Consider the following 21,656-nt stretch of genomic DNA (forward strand, 5'->3'; position numbering starts at 1 on the left):
ATGCACTTTAGCATTCCATAAATAATCCTTCTTATTAAAAAAAAAAGGGGGGGGGGGGAAGAGGGGTGGAAAACAACAACAACAACAAAAATTCCTCAGTCTCTAAATGACTGTTTTCTACAACATATAAAATCCCATTCAATTCTTCATAATCCTCTTTGGGAAAGGAGAGGTGGTTAATGATTTCTAATTATCAAATTATAAATCAAGTGCAAGAGTAATACTTATTTCTATAAGTAAACAAGAAAATACTATGAGTTCATTTTAGTGATAGGTACTCGAGGTAAGAATAGTCTACCATGTTTTTCTAAGACTTATGGTGATTAAAACTGCCACAGATACTAATATAGGGATGAAAAATGGCGCTAAAATAAGGAGGATGAACAAGAAAGATGTGTTTCCTAAGAGAATCATACATTATTCAGGCTTGCCCTGTTGTGACTTCTTTCTCCCTCACAGATTTACCATGACGAATATGGGTAAACTAATGAAGGAGTATTTGTTGTTTTCCTTTAATTGGTCAGTAGTTGCTAGCACACTAAATCAAACACCTAGCATTTGTGTTTTGCTTTGTTCTGTTTTGTTGTTTTGGGGTTTTGGTTGTTTGTTTGTTTGACTGGCTTGGAGGATTAATTAGCCTTTCATTGTCATCAAGCTGGCAGGTACCCGAAGGTTCCAAGATTTTGCTATGGAGATGGCCAAAGTAACAGATTTGAACTATTAGAACAGCTTGAGCAAACATTTGCCAGTGAATGCATTAAGTTTTGATGCATGGCTGTATAAATATATATTTATGGACTATAAATTTTGTTGAAGAGGAGCATTTTCATGCGCAGCTAATCTCACCTGGGTAAACAAAAAAGATTACCAAAGTAAGCTATTATATAACATTGTATTGCTCTGTACTGCATTTATTTGTTTGAACAGTTTTGTGGTTGTACTTAGTTCTGCCTGTTAAGGAAAGAAGTGGTTTAATGAATAATAGCCTGTACTCCTATGATAACAGCCTGTTTCTTCTATGGAGAAAGGCTGAGAGAGCTGGGGATATTCAGCCTGGAGAAGAGAAGGTTCTGGGGAGACCTCATTGCAGCTTTTCAATACTTAATGGGGGCTTATAAAAAAGACAGAGAGCAACTTTTTGCTCGGGCAGACAATGATAGTTTAGTTTTAACGTAAAAGAGGGGAGATTTAGATTAGTTGTTAGGAGGAAATTCTTCACTCAGAGGGTGGTAAGGCACTAGCACAGGTTGTCCAGAAAAGCTGTGGATGCTCCATCCCTGGAGGTGCTCAAGGCCAGGTTGGATGAACCTGAACTAGTGGGTGGCATCCCTGCCCATGGCAGGGGGGTTGGAACTAGGTGATCTTTAAGGTCCCTTCCAGCCCAAGTTGTTCTATGATTCTATGATACTTTGAAAATGAAATGGAAAAAAAAATGGCATGATTTCTAAAACAGGTTTCAACATCAAAGACTTCTTTATTTATACAAAGCTGCAGAGTACGTGCCTTTTAGAGAGAGAGAGAGAGAATTTCCCATAAAATATTTAAATCTTCAGGTAGTAAAATTCAACCCAGCTAGTCTTGGGCATGTATGCAGTTAGCAGAGGTACTGGTAGGTTACTCCCCCAGGAATTATGTTTCTCCCTCCATTTTGTGAGTACTTTATTACTTCAAAAGCATGTCAGACCTCAACAGGTAATTTGGAAGAATTGTCTGGTGGAAACTGAAGTATGTACACACAGTAGAATTAATTTACCTGTGTTCAGTGTCTTGACAGTAATCATGTGGTGTTAACTGAGGCTACAAGGGCTATGTTGAAATGGGCTATTTGACACGAAGGTTTGATGGGGACCAAACCTCCAGTTTTAGTCAGCTCCCAATATTGAGAAAAATTCTGTCAAGTAAAAAGGTAACTCTCTTCACTTTTAAACTGCCATTCTCTAAGGAGTGCTGATTAACACTGCTGTATTTTCATCTAAGCAAGATAGCTAACTGTATGTCAGAACACCCTACCACCACCCACATAGAAAACTATGTTAAAGCACTGTGTAGAGCCTGACTTGATTTCCATGGGCAGGTAAACCTCTGTTCCGTGCTGTGTTAACCTACTTGATTGAAGAGCACGGCGCTAATCGCAAGATCAGCTATCAATTTTGAAAGGCTTCTGAAATTCTGAAGCAAAATGGGATGACTTAAGAAAGGAAATGTAGGCTTAGCTTTGAGTTTTTCTGGCTTTCGTGGATATGAACCAAATCCTCTGTTACTGTAACTGTTTGGGGTGTGCTATTTTTCTGATCTTTCAGGTCTCTCTCCTTTTAGTTTTTCTTTTGTACTTGTGATTATATAAACATGCATTGTTTTAGTGTAGGATCATTGATAACACTCATATCTATTTAGTTTCTATAAGATGATGTTAGTGAACTTATTTAAACTTAACAATGTTTTTTACACTATGCTGAAGAACTCATTTGGATGAAGAATTCATTCATAATTTGTCTGTAATTGTTTCATAAAATGCTCATACCATTACAGACAAAACATCTTCAGACTTCACCACAAACCAAAGTTTTAGAGCTGCACAACATTTATACTCCAGAAGAGTTTATAGGTGCTGCAAGTCCTTACCAGTTCCGGAAATTGGCAGTGCATATTTGAAATGTAGTAAATTTGAAATAAAAGTAAAAGAATAAATACCTACAGCTTTGGAACATAAAGTTACGGTCAATCTGAGTTACGGTCATCAATGTCATGAAACTAACAAACCAGAATAGACTGACAACTATTATTTCCAATTCTTCACAGTCTGGGATTAGGGACATCAAATGAAGTTAGCAGGAAACCAGTGCAAATTAAGCAAAAGGAGGCTGTTCTTGGTGGTTAATCTGGGAAACTTCTTGAAACAGTTTATTGTAGACTCCAAAGGTTTACAGGGTTTCAAGGGAACAAACACCTGGAACAGTAATCCATCAAGCAGTACTACGTAAATAGAAAGTGTGACTCATTTGGGCAGTTCTACAGCTTCAGGTATCTGGAAACCAAAAGAGGACTTGTTGAAAGCATTGCCATGTGTCTGCCACTCCTAGCCACACTTTGAAACACGACACTGAGATGTACACGTCTTCAGTCTGACCCAATACTGATACTTTTGTTATTACATTCTTTTAAAATTTTTTATTATTATTATTATTTATTATTATTATGGTTCTAAGTTTTTTCTCTCCTTCTGTTCTCCTCCTCTCATCTCTTTTCTCTTTCATTGGAATTATGTCTCTGCAATGTTTAGTTTTGTTTAGTTTTGTTTCCAACTGAGATTTACCCCAGAGCTACTAGTATGTGCTGCAAATACCATATTTTTTAAAGAATTACAAAACAAATTCTGCTGTACTTATTTCCTGGACCTGTCTATCTCATAAGGACAAGGAAAATTGTTTGCAACAGAATTTATTTATTTATTTATTTTCCAGTGGGAATAATGGGTGGCTAGAGAGAGATATAATCTGCTTTCTAGGGGACTCCAAAAGTAAATAAATAAATAAATAAATTGGAGTTCCTAGTGAGTAACAATAAAATACCAAATCTGAAAATCCTTTCTCAATTTTTGATCAGTCTGGGAAGTGAAAATTCAGGGAGAGCATGTCACTCAGTGATGCTATCAGGATTTGGTCCAGAGATTTTATACTAAAATGCTGACACCTCCATAATACTGCAGTGTGCACCAAGCTGCTATAATTATTCTTTACTCATATTCATGATTTAAGGTACCTCTTAAATGACTGCTCTAATGTAGGAAAGCTGGCCACCTTTCCACTTTGAACACAACAAAGTAAAGTTTTTTGAATAGTCGCAATCAACAAATTATATTCTCTGATGAGAAAGAAAAAATACATGAAGTCTAAGGGCTCATTTGGTCTTTTTGTAGGAACACAAACATGAGCAAAAATACTGGGCTGCAGGGCAGCAAGTGGTTTGTGCTGTTATTCATGGGATCCAGAAAAGCTGGGTTATTGTTATTATTTATTATCATTATTATTTAGCATAAGCATGTTATCTGGTTACACTGACTGTGGAGGCAGCATAATTTGTGGCATACTCATTGTGAAAGTTCTGTTCATCCCTGTTTACCAGTCACAAAGAGTTCACATAAACTCTCTGGAGCTCTCTTCCAACAGCATTTTGTAATGTATTAATAATATAAAACCTTCTTGACAGTGTTGCTGCCAGACCCAGAAAGACAGAAATAAAAATAATCTCAGAACAAATTGAAAACAAATTTATGTTAAAAAAAGTTTGCTGAGTTGGAAAACAATTTCTCATTTATTTTTTAATCCATTAGTGTATTCAACTTGACTTGAAAGAGCTCTTTCCAGTTGCAATCATATTGAAACATAGACTTTTTTTTTTTCCCCAGAAGAAGAGGTGAGAGGAAAGGAAATTTCAAATTAAAAGCTCGATTGAAAACTTGAATCATTTCATTTCAAAAATGTCAAAACAAAACTTCTATTTACCTTCTCTTGTCTTCTGTCCCTGAAAAGCTCAATTTAATGAAAAGAAAAAGAGTTCATTAAATCTTCCAGGCAGAGGTAATCTGCAATTCTAGTCCTCAAAAAAATTTACCTCTCAAATGTTGCCAAGTTCTACTATATAAAATTTTTGCTCTTTTTTCAAGCTATATGCTTTTTTATGCAGTGCCTGGATACAAAAATACTGTGTTTGGGATTTTTTTTCTTCACTTGTTAGGTGCAAAGAAATAGCCCTGAGAATCTTAAATTACTTGTACCCTTTTCTACTGTTGGCAGTAATGGCCTTCCATGCTTTACTTAGTGTTTTCCATCAGCTGATCTTGTAATACTTATTTTGCAGCCTTTGCAACTTTTGTCATGCTGTTTCTTACCATTTTTTTTTGTCATTGATAAACCCACTGAGAGAATTCTGCCTTGCTGTCTTTCCCCATTTCTCTGAGGATCTTATCTAAAGCTCACTGAGGGCTGTGGAAGAGCTCCTTTTTATTTCAGAGAGCTTTGGATAGTGTAGTAGCATCCAGTTTTATCCTTAACCTTACTAAAACCAACTTCTATGTCTGAAATAGCATGACTTTTTTTGGGTAGACAGTTTATGCTTAAACAAATCTCTTTTTATTTATTTATTTATGTTTCTTGCAAAGCATTTTGTAGAATCAGAAGGCTAAATGGAAACATTAGGAAGATTAATTCTATGGGATTAAAAGCTCTTTCCAGGTCTCATATGCCAGGTGCAATGCTTCATTTCTGCTTTCATCTTGCTTTTAGTAGGCACCCAGTAGCTTTCACTGAAGACATTTATTAGTGTGGAATATTTTTGTGGCTTCAATAGTAACAATGGCAATTTATAGTATTGTATAATTATGTCCCAGCAAAAGAAACAGTGGAAAAATAAAATCAAAAGTAATAATAATAATAATACAATACATTAACAAACTCTCCCCTAAGCCTGGCAGTTTAAGTTAGTAAATCTATTCAAGTTTATTGGCTCCACTCTGCTAATACTATCAGAAGAAGGGAGTCAGAACACTTCTGGAGACAGGGAAAGACTAGAGGGTGGTGTCTCCTTGGAAAGCACATAAACATTTCTTCACTGAATTCACAAGGCTTATGCTTTGAATGATATAAGGAAGACCTGTTAAACCCACGGCAAAATCAGTCTCAATGCCTCTGGAGAGTCAGGGATCTGGTGTGGGAAGAGTGGGGGATTCTGGAGAAACTGCATTCATGCATGAAAGGATTAGAAACAAGCCAATCCAGGCAGGAGGCTGGCTGTCAGTGGAAATCTTGGTTCATGTGTCAGCCCATCTTATCTAATATTGGGGTACTAGGCTGTGAAGGGATGAGTTGCTAAGCTCTTCCTAAAAAAAAAAAAAAAAAAGGGGGGGGGTGGGGGCGGCGGAATTAAAAATGATGCTATTTCATGCAGCTGGCATAAACATGACCATCATGAGAACCCAGGCATGGGCCACATACACCGACACCTGCCAGAGAAATGTCTCAGACTTGATAGGGGAAGACAGGTGAAAGTATCCAACAGCAACAGGGAGGAACACACAGCAGACCAGAGGTGGTGGGGATGGTGTGAACCCACTGCCAAGTCAGGGGACCCTGGAGGAGGTTTACAGCATATCACAGCTCAGAACAACAAAGACAGAACATGACTGGTGTTATGGACAAGTTTCGCAAACTCATCTCAGATTTGTAGATATACAGTGCAGGGACAAGTCTTGCACATGCACTTTGAGGGAAATGCTGTCCAATTTCTTAAGCAGATAACATCACGAGTTCAGATTAAAAATTTTAAAAGAGACTGGCTATATATACAGGGACTAAACAATTGTGTTATTCTTTCTGTCTGTATTTTCATAGTGTATTTCATAGTGTTCTTTTTTTTTTGTGTGTCAGTTTAATTTTCTACTGATGTTTAGACTATTACAAAATAAAATGCTATTATTGTTTATTCTCTTTAAGCCAATGACACATATTAAATACTTTAATTCAAGCATAACAAATATTTTTCATATCCGAGAATGCAGAAAGTGACTCAGTATGTTATTTTTCATGAGAAAACCATATTTGTCATGGTACAGCCAATTACCACAGTAGGCTCAGTTCAGGTTTGTGGGTTTTTTCATTTTTGTTTTTTCGCTTGAGAAGGAAGCAAGAATACTAACACTTATGAAAATATACTATTATTTTAATTCTATTATTGATAGTGATAAAGAAAATCTCCCAAGATCAACAGAATTTAATAGTTTCCACCTCTAAGAAAACAGTGTTCATAGGATTTGTAAGTAAAAAATATTCTTGTCTCTTTTTGTCTTTGAGGTTTTCTATATTTTCTAATAAATTATTCAATGCTTCACATCATGATTCTTCAGCTTGCTCTCAGACCTATTAAATCCCTGTATATGTAAGTTTTATGAACACTGTTTGTAAAGATCATGTAAAGTCTAAGTGCATTAGTGACAGGGGTCATGAAATATTGAGAGATTTAACCACATCTGTGAGATAAATAAGTATTTCTCCCAAAAGCCTAAGAGCTGGCATGTTCACATACAACATAAAGCCTTGTGCAATATTGACACTTTATATCCTGCTACTTGGAATTAATCCACAAAATAACACTAGTTCCCATATCAGGGTATTAGGGTACTACAGCTCTTAGGGTGATCCAGAGAGATGCTTTGTTATTGCAGCAACCATAAGGAGAGAGGAAGGAAATTAAGGTAAAAAATGAAAAATGAAATATTCTTAAATCCATAAAAGCTTTTTTTTTTTTTTTTTTTTTAAGTTAAAGTCAATTGACTGGTAAAATCTCCTTTCGTGTTCCTTTTTTTTTTTTTTAGTCAAGTTCACAGCAGCAGAATATCAATGAGGTTTGCTGAAATGGAAACTTTTCACTGTGCATAATTAGAGTAAATGAAACGTGCATCCATTCTCAATGTGTTTCTTTTATTTCTATAAAAAAAATAATTTCTCAAAGAATGAAGACAGAAAAAAAATGGGGTAAATATCAGCTTACACGAAAAGGGATTGAGAATTTCAAGGCCAGCTCAAGAACGAAGGTTAAGATCAGAAAACTTCCTTTGTAGTATGGACAAGCACTTCTTCTCAGCCCAACTTGTATGTCCTGGTTTTGTTTGTGAAAAGCAGACACCACTGACAAGAATTCTGCACACTGGAGCACAGACAAGCCCAGCACACTTCCCCTTCGTATTCTGCTGGAGTAGCCTGATCTGAATATCTACCTTCGTCCCTGTGCCTTGAATTTTCCATTTCCATTAATATAGTCAGAGCTGAAATGAACGGTGCCATGACCTTCTTGAGAGGAGAGCCTAGGAGGGATGAGGCTGAGCCTGCTAAGGCTGCTTTGCCTGTGAGTTGTGCCAGATCTGAGAGAGGCACACACGGTCCAAACCCATCTATATTGGAGACAGAAACTTTTTGAAGTTTTTCACTGTGAACATGTTCCCATGTACTTTTGCAAGAAGCTGGGACCATGCGTGGGCCTATAGGCACCAGAGCACAGCTCATACGTGCTAGCTTCCCTAGGCAAACCCCGCTGAGGCAGGGTGCATGGGAAGGCAAACCTTGATTCAGACCATCCTGCTTATAACTTACATACCTACAAGCCTCAGCCACATGGGAGTGTGGAGCAGGAGAAGCTGTTAAATGTGAAAATGTACTGTTTGAATTAGACTCTGGACGTGCCCATGCACACTGTAAGCACAGTGTGCGTTCATGGATGTCATTGGGATCAATGGAGAAATCAACATAAAAGAAGCTCGGAAAATGTTACATTGTCAGAGAGATTGCACTGGACTTCCAGTCACGAACAGTAAATAAAGACATGGGACAGTGCATATTTCACTCAGTGGGGACAGTTTTCCTGGTTCTGTTTTCACTGGATTTATAAATTGCAGAAGTTGAAACAGAAAACAATAAAGGATGCTCTGTTAGGAAGCCTGTTCACACTGTAGTTCCCTGGATTGAGATGCCTCCTGCTATAAAGCTGAACATTTACCAAGCCTGAGGCAACTAGCTGCTGCTATTATTCACTTATTACCGCAGAATCACTTAGCAGCCCCACAGGAGGTCCAGGGCCCTGACATACTCAGTGCTATCCGAGCATGTTGCAGGAGATGATTCTGTCCTGAAGGGCTGCCAGACAGAGTGGATTTTCCTGCCCACAGGAGGATGGAGCACCGGCCACTTACCCACTCGGTGCAGACAGACCGCAGAGGAGTTCAGCCAGACACTGGGCTGCAGCTGCTGGGCTGTCTTCTGGGCAGATCATCCTATGAAGTGTTTCAGGTCACTGCTTATTGGACAAATACATTTCTCCCCTTTAAGTGGTTTTAAAAAGCTGTCTAACTTTTACGCAGCTAAAGGCAGCTGAGATGAGTCTTTCCCTAAATGACATGCTTACTATTGCATAGGAAACCTGTAGAGGAATGTCGGTTTAGCACCTAATCCTTTCTTCTCCAGTTAACAAGAGAATAATATATCAATAATCTTTGTCCCAAAGCAGACATAAATGTTCACACCTCACTTTAGGGGAAAGAGAGTTGGTACACACCATCCCTCTTCCTCTTCCCCATCTCTCCTGTTCCCTTGTACAAAGCACAGCTTTATTTTCTAAAAACACCATCCTCTTTCTTTCATCCTCTGAAAAATGCTTCTCTTGCAAATTTTATTTTTTGCATCCTATGAATAAAGATATCAATTGATGAGATACACATAGCAGTCAGAGCAGGAAATGTGAAACATATTGTTATTAATTTGGGTCCACATAAATCTTTGTTTGTCACAGGAAAAACAGATCGACTATTTTTAGAAAACATTCATTCTTTTATTTTGTCTGCCAAGCATTTCCAATCTGAATCTCAGAGAAAAAGCAATCTGTTACACTCAGACGTTTGTGTGATGAGGGGGTCTATCAGGTGCCATGGCAAACAAGTGTGCTTTCTGTACAGCATATTCAAATTCCTCTAGCACTACTGCTCTTCACTTTCCCTCCCCAAAGCAAACACAGTGGCAGCTATGCCGTAAACAAAGAGCAAGTCTAGAGCTGACTTATCTGTGCTTGAGGAGAAACTCTGCCCATGTCTTTGTGCATTTCTTTTTTCATAACTCCCCTGTCAGAATTTTTACCCCACTGACCCTGAGCAAATTTGTCAGAGCAAGGTGGTCATCTGGTTTTATAGGCTTGGGCAAAGTCAGCAGCACAAGACTAGAAACAGAAAAGCAGAACACTGGACTATAAATTGCAAAATCCCAGAAGCTAAAATCAAGGAGAGGCAGAAGCTGAAACACTAATGCAATTTGAAAAGAGTCATGCCATTTAAATCAGAATTGTAAAGGGTCATTCTGCTATGGCAGCATGGGAATTCTTGCCAGCTACTCTCTTTTTTACCTTGTCATGTCTTTAAACTGTTTTATTTCTCTAAAGAGGACAAAAATTGCATGCTTACTGGAGTAGGATTCCCTGATAAGATGGAATTCCAGTTACTCTCCTGAAAGTTAAGTTTCTATACAGGGTAAATGAAGGTGCGCAAACTGAAGCACTCCGGAGTATATAGGAGGTGTATAGGAACCGGTTTATTCTATGTAATATATATATATTTCTTTCGCAAGGCACATGTAAAAGTGTATGCCCACAATAAGGACAGCAATACTGCAAACTAAGTAGGTCTCATATTTAATCTCACACTGAAGTGACAACCATAAACAATAAAAACTTATCCTTGACAACAGGCTGACACGACTGACACATCAGTCAGCTCTGATATGCTGATCACAGGGCCTGGTGATCTGCTTCAATATGCTGCAAGGAGTTGATATATTTCTGCTAAAACTTTCAAATATGACCCCTTCTCTGTGCACACAGGAAATGCTGGGCAGCAGCTTGCTGTCTCCAGCCCCCCTCCTCCTCAAGAAATACCTGTCATGCAGAGGTGCACAGGGCCTGGTCTGGCTGTCGCTTTTACTTTACATCTGGGTACTCAGCTGGGGGAATAAAATGGGCTACTCAGAGGGATTTCTAGGTTTTGTTTGAATTTTTGAAGTAAAAATACTTGGCTAATGGCATTTCTGCATTCTCTCCGAGCTCCAGTAGTCTTACTGCAGGTACGACAAGCAGTACTGTCTGAATAAACAGGGAGTGTGGCTTCTCTTTTGCTCTCAAAAGACGCTGCACATGCTTCCCATCCATGACAGAGAGCATTAGGGGAAGCTTGGGTAGCCTGAGCTACCTCCTGGGGCTGTCCCAGAGCAATTGTCACTCTTTAGCACATTTGCTGGGGAGAAGTTGTGGTGGAGCTGCTTGGTAGCTCTCTCTGTTTAAACAGTGGCCTTGATGATTTTGAAAGTCTTTTCCAACCTAGATGATTCTGTTTCTATGATTCTGTGCCTAATCCATATTGGTGAAGAAGGCTTCCTGCCCTGACAGCACACACCAGAGCATGTATTTAATGTCAATCACAGTAGTTTATAAATTCGAAATGAGAATTTTAAAGGACAGTGAGCAGCTTAAATATCCAATCTGGGCAGCTTTTATAGACAAGTCAGTGTATTTTGGATTACTTTTAATAAGAAGCAGAGAAGATGTAAGAAGGGACAAGAAGTATTTTTTGAAAGTTTTTTGTGAACATTAATGAGTGAACAAATGAAGTCCTTTTATTATATAAAATCGTACTATAATACATGAAGGAACAAACTAGGTAATTTAGAAATCCTGCAAATTTGACAAGTATCACATAAAATTAGACAAAACATTTTCATCAAAGATAACATGATCTCCTGTATGTTATACAGAAGCCCAACGTGAAGGCTTTGATTTGGATCCCCTATTCAGCACGACACTGGGGGGAAATCAGTCCTGATCCTCTGGGCTTTTTTTGTAGCCCGGTTTGTTCTTTTCCTCACTTTTTTCATTCTCTATACCTCATCTCCTTATTTTCATCACAGTTGTCACCCCTCTTTCATGCTTCAGGGCTTCAGATAATCTCAGTTTATAAGAGTTAGATGGAAACTTCCTTCATGGTCTCATTACATCATAGGTTTTCACTGGACAGTTTTCTTGCACAATCTTCTGAAGCATTGAGTCCTAGTTTCTAGCAGAAGCAAGATGCTGGGCATCAAGGGCAGAGGCTCAGATATGTTATGACAATTCTTACACTGGTGTGTGCCCTCCAACTTTTGTATTGCTTGCTCCCTTGAATTCCTATCTTCTCTACTCTCATCCATCCTTGTGTAATTCCTGTAAATACCATCCAGAGAGACCTTGACAGCCTTGACATGTGGACCTGTGGGAACCTCATGAGGTTCAACAAGGCCGAGTGCAAGGTCCTGAATCTGGGCTGGGGCAATCCTAAACATAAATACAGGCTGGGTGGAGAATGGATTGAAAGCAGCGCTGAGGAGAAGGACCTGGGGTATTGGTTAACGAGAAGCTCAACATGAGTTGGCAGTGTGGGCTTGTATCCCAGAAAGCCAACTGTATCCTGGGCTGCATCAAAATAAGCGAGGCAAGCAAGTTGAGGAAGGTGATTGTCCCACTCTGCTCTGCACTCATGAGACCCCACCTGGACTGCTGCATTCAGCTTTGGGGCCCCCAGAACAAGAAGGACATGGAAACACTCTCCAAAGTGAAGTGACTTGTAAGGCATAAGTGGTTGCATGTCAGTGGTAGGGGTAATGAGAAGGGAGCACAAGACACAACCTGAGCAGGCATTGAGAGCATGATCTAAGAGACAGCCATGAAGGAGAGGTACTTTGGGCTGAATGTTATAGGGGAAAATCTTGAAGATTTGGCCACATTTCTCATCTCTCTGTTGTTCTACCTCTTCTTTACTGAAAGAAACAGGACATTGTGTGATAAATACATGGACTTACATCAAAGAACAGCCTGATTTCTCTCTGTCTCCATAAAAGGAACACCACCCAGGTCTAGTCAACCAGCATTTTGAACTGTCAAAGTCACCACTGAGACTGTATAGTCCCCTTCAGTTCTGATCTTTCAGGTCCTGAAGCACAGATGAGTCCTGCTGTTTGTGATGGGGTAGGTCCTCCTTTACTGGGGTACGTTTAATTTAATTTTGTGAGCATCAGATATTTATTAACAGCATTCCAGTATTTCAAATTGGCAGTGTATCTTTATTCTTTATACCAGTAACTGAGAAACAAATGAGTCCTTCTAATGATAATTAGTCTGTGACTCAAAGTTTTCATCTTCTGAACTATATTTTCTCAGCCTTTATTAGTGTTTGAAAAATTGGAAGTCATGTTTCTTTTAGAAAATGAATGAGGAGGCCCAACTTTGCTTGCATGTTGATCTGTGTGAAGTACCTGTAAGTTCTCATGCCTTCTGCTCCCCAGAACAGAGCTGGACCTGATGGTCCAGTTTGTCTCAGCATGACTGGAAGGAAAATAGAATGAACACAGTGACAGAAGAAAGCTTTTCAGTTTACTAGATGTCTCCAGTAAATAGGATTGGTACAGTAGCAGGTAGCCAGGACTCATTCTGGTCAGCCAGGAGTGACACACTACATAAACACAAACAGAAATTAATGGGAACTACTTTATGGAGTAAGTTTACTGATAAAATCACCTTGTCCATACAGGAACTGGAGAACCAAGAGAAAGGCATGCCATGGGTCCTGGAGTAATACATTTCAGATAGGTCACACATGAATCAGTCAAGGTATAGCACACACACAGTACGTACAAGCAGGAATACAACATATCTGAGGAGATGGAGTTGAAAACTGCTTACTGTTAGACCACAGCTGGGAGCAATGGGAATATCTTGGGAATGATCTCCATTACACAGGCTAAAAGTGTACAGCACTGGCATGCAGGAGCACAGCTCAAGATAGAGACTTGTAAGGATCCAAATGATGCTCAAACATCACTAGACCTTTCAGTGGAGAAGTCCTTGCATCACATAACTACAAGCTCCTATCTGAGGTGCAAGTATGATCCTAGGAGGCTCTACATGGAATCAAAGGGAGATTTCTCTGACAAAAGGCAATATAGCTTAAAAAGGATGTTCTGAACCTTTCTTGGGGTCTTTAGGAAAAGCAGGGAGACTTACCTGTAAATGTAGGCATCCATATAGCTACAGGTAGTTTTAACATACCCTGTTCCTGATTGGGTGTCATTTGGAGGGGCATAGGACAATTATTTGGCTTCTGGCCACCCTACCTTACTTGCTGCTTCATAAGCCAGAAAACATAGCTGGCTGCTGCATCAGTGTCTTCTGGAGGAGGTCAGCACTGTTCTGCTGTTGTTCTATGTTATGCAAGGCTGTTTGCTTCTCCCCCACCCCACCCTGAACTTGGTCCATCTTGTGCCATTTTCCTAACAGTTCAAGAATGATGTCCAGAACCAGCCAGTTCATTTGTGTCAGATGGATTTATGCGATGGCCTTCTGCTGGCAAGTTTTATCTGTCTCTTTCAGAAACACACAAAGAAAAAATGGTATGTATAGTGCAATAGGCTATAACTTTGGAATTAAAATGGGGATTTTTCTTCTTGCCAAAACAGAGAAAGTCCCTGTGTTCTTCTAATAAACATATAAGTGAAAGAAACTCCAGATGGCTGATGATTAGATTAGGTTGCTAAAAAATGTCTAAGCCTTTAACATCTGAAAATTCATAATTTCCAAGCACAGCTCCACTGCCTAAATACCAGTGATAGGTTTATTTGTAGAAACATGGAACATGAAAGAGACGCATAACAATATAGAAAAATGTTATGTGGTTGTGCTATCAATTATTTCTTGATATTTTTGGGGATACTTTGATGCTTGCAAAACAGAAGAATCATGTAACATAAATATTTTTGGCTGCAGCTTTTCAGAAAACCTGTTATTATAACAAGTCCAGCCGTTATGCTGCATTATGTAGTGTAAATATGCTCTGTATACTTAAAGAAAGCGGGGTCCTAACACGTAAGAATGCTCTTTGTCAGGAAAAAAAAAAAAAAAAAGACTTCACTTAATAAAAAATCTTGTTTTTATATTTCTTACATATTCAGTATTTTAAGTAAAAACTGCAGTGATGAAGTGTGGCATCTTTTTCTCTATTTATTTTTCATGGAAATTCATTTATTTTTTCAAGGTCAAGAAAGGCATTTCAGCCAATGACTGAAAAATAATAGTGTAAAATACACACTGATTTAGATTTTCAAAATTGATTAGTAGTTCAAGACTGTGACAGCAATTTCTGTGGTGTTCTCAGTTTACTAGAAGCTAAAATTGATTAGCACTTTTTGAAAAGTGCCATGCTAATCAAGGTAAATTAAGTCATGAAATGACTTGATTACTAGACAATTTGCCCTTTCAGAGAATCTTTAAATAAAACTAGTTTGGGAAACATTTTCTGACAGGAAATCTGCTAAAACAATTACTTGTACTGGAGAGAAGATAATAATTTTTTTTTCTTTCATGCTTTTCCTTTTGTATTTTCTCATGTCTTTTCAGTAAATAATTGATCCACGTTGGTCTACTGGATTTTTTTCTTTCTTGCACTTTTCACTTCAAGACTTAATTATGTTCATTCTGATAAATAATTCTGTGTGCTATCACACTGCCTGCTACACCTGTAAGGTACTGCAAAATAATTTGTGGACTACAATCTGGAATTCACGATCTGCCACCACAATTAGAAATAGTTCCATCAGGACAGATAGCCTAACAAATCTACCTTCAGACTGAGTACGTACTTTATGTTCTGGAGATATGTATACAGTTTTAATGGGAAAGACTCCTGAACATTGTTTTCACTTACGGGTAAAATTCAGATACACATAATAAATGTATTAAGACAAAATAAATGGATTTTGCAATTATTCCACCATCTTCATTGTTTGTGAGAGTGCTTCAACTTTGTTAACTGAGTGAGATCTCTGTAAGCACTGGTGCTGTGGCCCCTTCACTAGCTTTTTCTCCCAGCCAGCCTATATTCTTTTGGTGAGAAGATGATCAAGGGAAAGTGCACAGGTTAAGGTATCTCTGAGGACATGCAGCTGAGTAGATTATGGTATCACCTCTCAGGCACGAAACTGTGCACACACAGCAGGGACCAAATGCTGAGCTGAAATCTTCTCCATATTTTGCTCATTTTTTTGCCCCCTGATAAAAGTAATTCTACATATATAAAGGTGTGTAATGGAGAACTGCACAAGCAGTCTGTTTACCATGCCAGAGCTTTTCACATGGCAACATAAATCTTTGTCTGCAGCCCGTGGCACCTCCAAGAACAGAGACTGCAGTCCTTGCCAAACCTCTCCTAGCAATGTTGGCAGCAGTGTTTTTTGCTGTTTAAGCCAGATGGTTTTTTTTATTTAAGAAATCAATTGGAAAAATATAACACTAAGAAACTAATATTATCTGTGTTTACAACTGACCAAGAGCTCAAAGCTGGTTTACTTTGGGAGTGAGCTGGACTTTGTGATTTACTGTGGGAGATGGGCAGTACAGTTAACTTAAGGAAGGAGGTGAGGCAGTAGAGATGTTCATCAAGTGAATGGTTTTCAGTGTGCTGTGATATTACAGTGAAATTCTCCTGCTGGAAGGGAGGAAGGTGAATACACAAGCAGAAGAAGTGAATTTAAATACTAAAGTATTTCTGCATTTCAATTTTTCTTCTTGTATATGATCAGATATGCCTTCGCATAAATGGTTCAGATATCACTAAATATATGTAGATCTATGCAAATCTGCAGACACCAAGCTTTTGTTCTGATGCCAGTACTGCAGGTAGCTTGGTTAGAAAAGTTAAGACTAATAGCAGCAGCTCTGTGTATTCAAGATTGGTACATCCCTGCTTTCAGTTCCTCTCCCCTCTTGTTTGTGAAAAGCTGCTTTGCCTGCCTTGCTTCCCACCATTTCCATTTCCAGTAAGGAGCTGTCTTGTGTAAGAATCCTGCCTCTGACTTCACATCCCCTCCACCCTCTACAATATTCAACAGTGTTGATCTGTTTTTGGCAAGATATATGTATTTGTATACATTTTCAATCTTGTTTTTCCAGACCATCCCTCTTTCCTTTGAGAAGCCTCCCAGCCTAAAAAAATATACATAGCCTTAACGAGAGAGAGAGAGAAAGAGAGAGAATTACAGTTCAGGAAAGTAAAAAATGTGGTTGGAGTGATAACTAAGCATGGGCAGCCACACTCTGTGGCAGAGATTGAAGGCTGAATGTTTTGCTTATGTTGATATTGATTGTAGCTATCTTTCCAGTTTCTCACATGCTCCTCATAAATTATACACTCTTGCAAGCTGTGCCAGTTGGCATTTAAAATTTACCCCGTTACCACTGGCAGAAATGGAACAAGTAATGAAGCAATGATAACTGGTGCTTCTCTTCCTGGGAAGACAAGAGACAGGGACAAAACCCATCCAGTGTGGATGCTATATTCAGTTACTAACATTGCCATGTGAAATTCCTGTTTTTAAATCTGAAAGCAGAGCAATATTTTCCAATGTTCCATTTCAAAATGTGTGTGTGTGTGTTGTTTTGTTGTTGTTATTGTTGTGTCTTTGCTTTTTTGTTGTGTTAAAAAAAAGGGGGGGGGGGGAGAAGAAGATAGTGAGGAAGCTATCCATCTTTTCTGTTCCTCTGTGTGACGAATGCATACAGGGCTCTTGCTCTATGTTTTTCATTGCAGCCACCCTATAGAGCAACATGCTACATACTGCTATAAATATACTGCTTCAGATGTCAGAACTGATTTACTTTGTCCCTTGGAGAGAGAACAAAGGAGGCCTCAATTTAACCCTATAATGACAATAAGCAACAGCAGGTACTTGAAGATAGCACAGATCAATAAGTAAAGAGGGTGCTGTTTATGCAGTTAAATGTTATCCATGCTATTCCTACTAGTTTTCACTCAGTGTAAACACATTCATTGGCATTAGCAGTATCATAGCTTGTTGAAAAGTAGTCATATGAGTCAAGCCTTGGAGGGCAAAACATTTGTGCTTCCTAAAGTTCCTCTATAGCGATGATGAGAAATATGACTATCCTCAAACAGTCATGATAAAAACAATTAACTGCTACCTTGGATGTCACATTTTCAAGTTGGATACATTTACCTAGCATATCACAGGGTTATGTGAAGGTATCCACGCTAGTGTGTACCCTGGAAGAAGCATGGTGCTATTCAGGTCTACAGCCAGGTGAAAGTGCCCTCCTAGCACAGATATCCTAATTCCAGTAACACAACATTGCATGCTGTTGGCAAGCCCAGAAAGCCACATTTAGAATTTACTGGTTTTAGATATGAAGATGCCAACAGAGATAGCTTTCAGATGTCTGTTTTTGAGAACCTTGCCCGCAATAGTTCTTTTGCACTAAAAATCTTACACCAGTCAAACTAGCCTATTTAAATATGCTAAAGCAAATTTACTCCTGTAAATATGCAAGACATCATGCAGCCTAATGTTTTCAAACAGATTGCGTCCTATTTAAAATGGGATCCTATACTAATAAAAATAAAAATAAAAAAATGGTAACAAATTAAAGTGAGGGTGAAATGTTGTCTAAATTCTTTTACCCAAAGTTACTTCACACATTGGCTTGCTGCACCTCATTCTTCGACAATTATCCAAAGCTTATACCTTCACAGAAATGAAAAAATCAGCCCTGAAACTGGGAATGTCACAAAATCAACATCTTCTGAGAGCCTTCTTGCTAGTGATGGGATATGTTTTTTTTACATGGTATACAGAATTTTCTACAATGTCGAAAGAAGGCAACACAGCTGGCAAGCTTGTTCCCATTAATTGCCATATCCTCACTTCCAGGGCTGCATAAGTCTTCTAAATAAAAGACCACAACTGATACTGTCAAGTCAAAAATCTCACAACATGTTTTTGGTGCCAAGTCAAACAGAAATTCCACAGGGCTCACACAGGTAACACCTTTCTACATTTATTTTGTTGTTGTTGCTCTGGATCTGTGGGATAACAGCTTTGAATTTGTTCTGATGTGTTGGTATTTGCTTCATGTGCGGGGCTGCCAATTTCTAAACTGCATGGCTTGAGAAGTCATGCTCTGAGTGGTCCCTGGTCTTGCTGATGGTACTTCCTTGCTACCACCTCAACTCCCAAATGCTGTACACCAAATTACCAACAGGGTCACCATGAGAAAAATAGCTTATGGTCTTGTCCTTTCTTTGTTAAACTGTAATAGGTCTAACCTGGTTGTATTGCTTCTTCATACACCTTTTTACATAAATTCTGTCTCCACTAGTTAGATCAAGTTACCCTTGTTGCTTGGCCTACACCACTGCTTGTCTTGGGTTCAATCACAACCTGTTTGTTCTGGGCTGGCACGATGGGACAAATCACCTCTATCCTCCACATTTTTTTTCTCAGGATCAAGGATGTAAACATCATGTGTGTCTTGGCACTTCTGGTAATTTCTCTGGTGAAGTCTTGCTTGCTACACCTTTGGAGGCATGTCTAACATGTAAGCTAACACTATAGCTATAACCTTATGCTTACTGCAAACCCCAGCCCGGTTTGCTCACACTGCCAAGCCCTGTGCAGTGAGGTAAGAGAGATAGTGAAGAACTGTTTCTGTGTGCTCTGCTCTTCAGGGTGGTCTTGGCTTCGTGGAGCCACCAGTCAACATTACTCCTGCTGCAAAGGGAGCTTGTGTATGGAGTGGGTCCCCACTGCTGCTCATGGGGAAAGACATCACATTTCAGACCCTCAGACCCAGAGGCAACAAGAAAATTGGAGAAACAGAAAACAAAGTAAAGAGGCAGAGTTTGATGCAATGGCTCAGCTTTGCTCTGGCTCAGATAGATGGCTTGCCACAGAAAATCGCAAGTTGGAAGGGAAGCACAGGGATCATCTAGTCCAACTCCTGGATATCGAAAGGACAGCACGAAAATCAAACCCTATGCCTGAGAGCATTGTTTAAACACTTCTTGGACTCCAGCAGGTTCGGTGATGTAACCACTGCCCTGGGGAACCTGTTCCAGTGTCCGACCACCCTTTCAGTGAAGAACCTTTTCCTAACATTCAGCCCAAAACTCCCCTTGAGAGGAAGCTGCAGGCTGCCATGAGGCCTCCCCTCAGTCTCCTCTGCTCTGGGCTGACCAAACCAAGTAACCTCAGCTGCTCCTCATATATCTTGCCCTCCAGACCCTTCACCATCTTCATTTCACTCCTTTGGTGCTCTCTAATAGTTTTATGTCCTTCTGATATTGTATCACCCAAAACTGCACACAGTGCTCAAAGTGAGGCCGCACCAGAACAGAGCAGAGCAGGACAATCCCATCCCTCAACCAGCCAGCAATGCTGTGCCTGATGCACCCCATGCCACAGAATGGAGGTCTTCTGTCCCATAGCAGCTTCTCCCAGTGACAGAAAACCCTCTAAGGGCACCAGGAAGCCTGTGTTAGTATCACTTCTAGCTAGGTGAAGCTTCTCCGGCTGTAAAGGCCTGTGGCCTGACCTGACCCTCAGCACCAAGCTGCTCTTGGCTCTCCATATGGGTGTGCTGTCTCTCACACCCAGCCTTTACAGCTTCTGGCTTTAGCAGCCTCAGAGGGGCCAGCGTGTTTAAAACATTACCAGGGACTTGGCAGAACATTAGACCAACAGCTCAGCTGCACAAAGCTGATCTCACCTTGCTCTATGCCAGTCTGCCAAATGAACAAACAATGCCAAAAGTACCTCATATTGCTTGGCTATAACACTGTGGGTTTTTTATTATGACTCTTATTATAATTTTTGTATGCTCAAGCTTATTCCTTTGATCTTTTGAATTCTAAAATAACTGTGGAAGTGTACCCACTATGGAGCCAGTGGTATTCTCTTTCCAGACCCCCTCACTGGTCTGTCTAGAGACAGAACCCCACACTGAGATCTGTTTTCAACTAACAGGTATTCCCAGACTTCCTGCAAGGTCTATCAGGATGCTCTGGTGAACCTGGCTGGGCTTCTGCAGCCTGAGAAGTCTGCCAAGGGAAATATGAACCTAAAGAAGCTGCTGCTCCTATTTACCATTCTTTCTTTTGAGACAGGATGGTGGGAAACAGAGCTTGTGTGCACCTCTCTTTATCTCTGCGGAGCATCTGTTCCCATTGATGATCTTGGCTAAGGATTATTTTCAGTTGTTTTCCAAAGACTAAGAAATCATATAGTCTTTGGTTCCTCTCCCTCTGATGAATTTCACCCTCAATATGAGCATGGCTCTACTGCCTTTGTTAGATTTGCCCCTGGAGTTCATAAGTATATTTTTGGAAAATACTATTTTATATTAGTTATATTATGTTAATTACATTACATTGCAATATATTATGTTACGTTGTTATGTTACGTTATGTTACGTTATGTTATGTTACGTTATGTTACATTATATTACATTTTAAATTTGTAATTTCATTTAATTGCATAATTGATCAGCTTGTATTAGCTGCAGACTTATCATAGGATTTTTTTTTTTCTTACCTGTACTGATAGGCAGATTTAACATTGGCTGGGTTGCTTGGGCTGATTGGTTTGTCTCCATTGAGTCGTGGATAGAGAGTGTCTGGGGATAGCCCCAATATACTAGTTAATGAAAGGGAACACATAGATTGGAACTACTAGAACTAACAGTTATTCAAGCAGCTGGACATCATTTGTACTACATGTTTGAATGAATGATGTTAGTACTGGAGGGTCATTTATGAAGGTAACACTGTTTTCTCTTCAATTCCATTTATTTATTTATTTATTTTCTGGGAGTGGAAGGTTCTGATTTTTTTGCCCACAGATCTCTTCCAGTCTGATCTCTCCTGATGCTGTCAACAATGTGTTCATGTGATGATATTTAGCTCAAAGAGAGAAGGTCATACACTAAAATGCCACTCAATTCTAAATGATCTGGCAATACAGAAGGATTGTTTGCTGTTGGAAAGAAAGTAAAAGAATTCTTCCGTCACTGAAAAGAAATCGAAGTTTCCCATACATTACTGTAGCTCAGGGTTGCTTTCTGTCATGCTCATTTTTTCCAGCTGGACTATTTTCACCTTGCTATGCTCATTCTGAGATGAATGTTCTTCTCCAGCAGATAACCAAAATGTTATCCAAAGATGAGTTGAAAATTCACATGGAAGATTACAGAATGTA

At 39.3% G+C, this 21,656-nt stretch overlaps 1 protein-coding gene across 1 annotated transcript in view; it reads right to left on the minus strand.

Annotated features, from left to right (window-relative positions):
* The window catches only part of ST6GAL2 (ST6 beta-galactoside alpha-2,6-sialyltransferase 2), a 180,519-nt gene that overhangs the window by 150,859 nt on the left and 8,004 nt on the right, over positions 1–21,656 (minus strand). The window lies entirely within an intron of this gene.

Source organism: Anser cygnoides, chromosome 1, assembly GCF_040182565.1.
Source record: "Anser cygnoides isolate HZ-2024a breed goose chromosome 1, Taihu_goose_T2T_genome, whole genome shotgun sequence".
Classification (NCBI taxonomy): domain Eukaryota; kingdom Metazoa; phylum Chordata; class Aves; order Anseriformes; family Anatidae; genus Anser; species Anser cygnoides.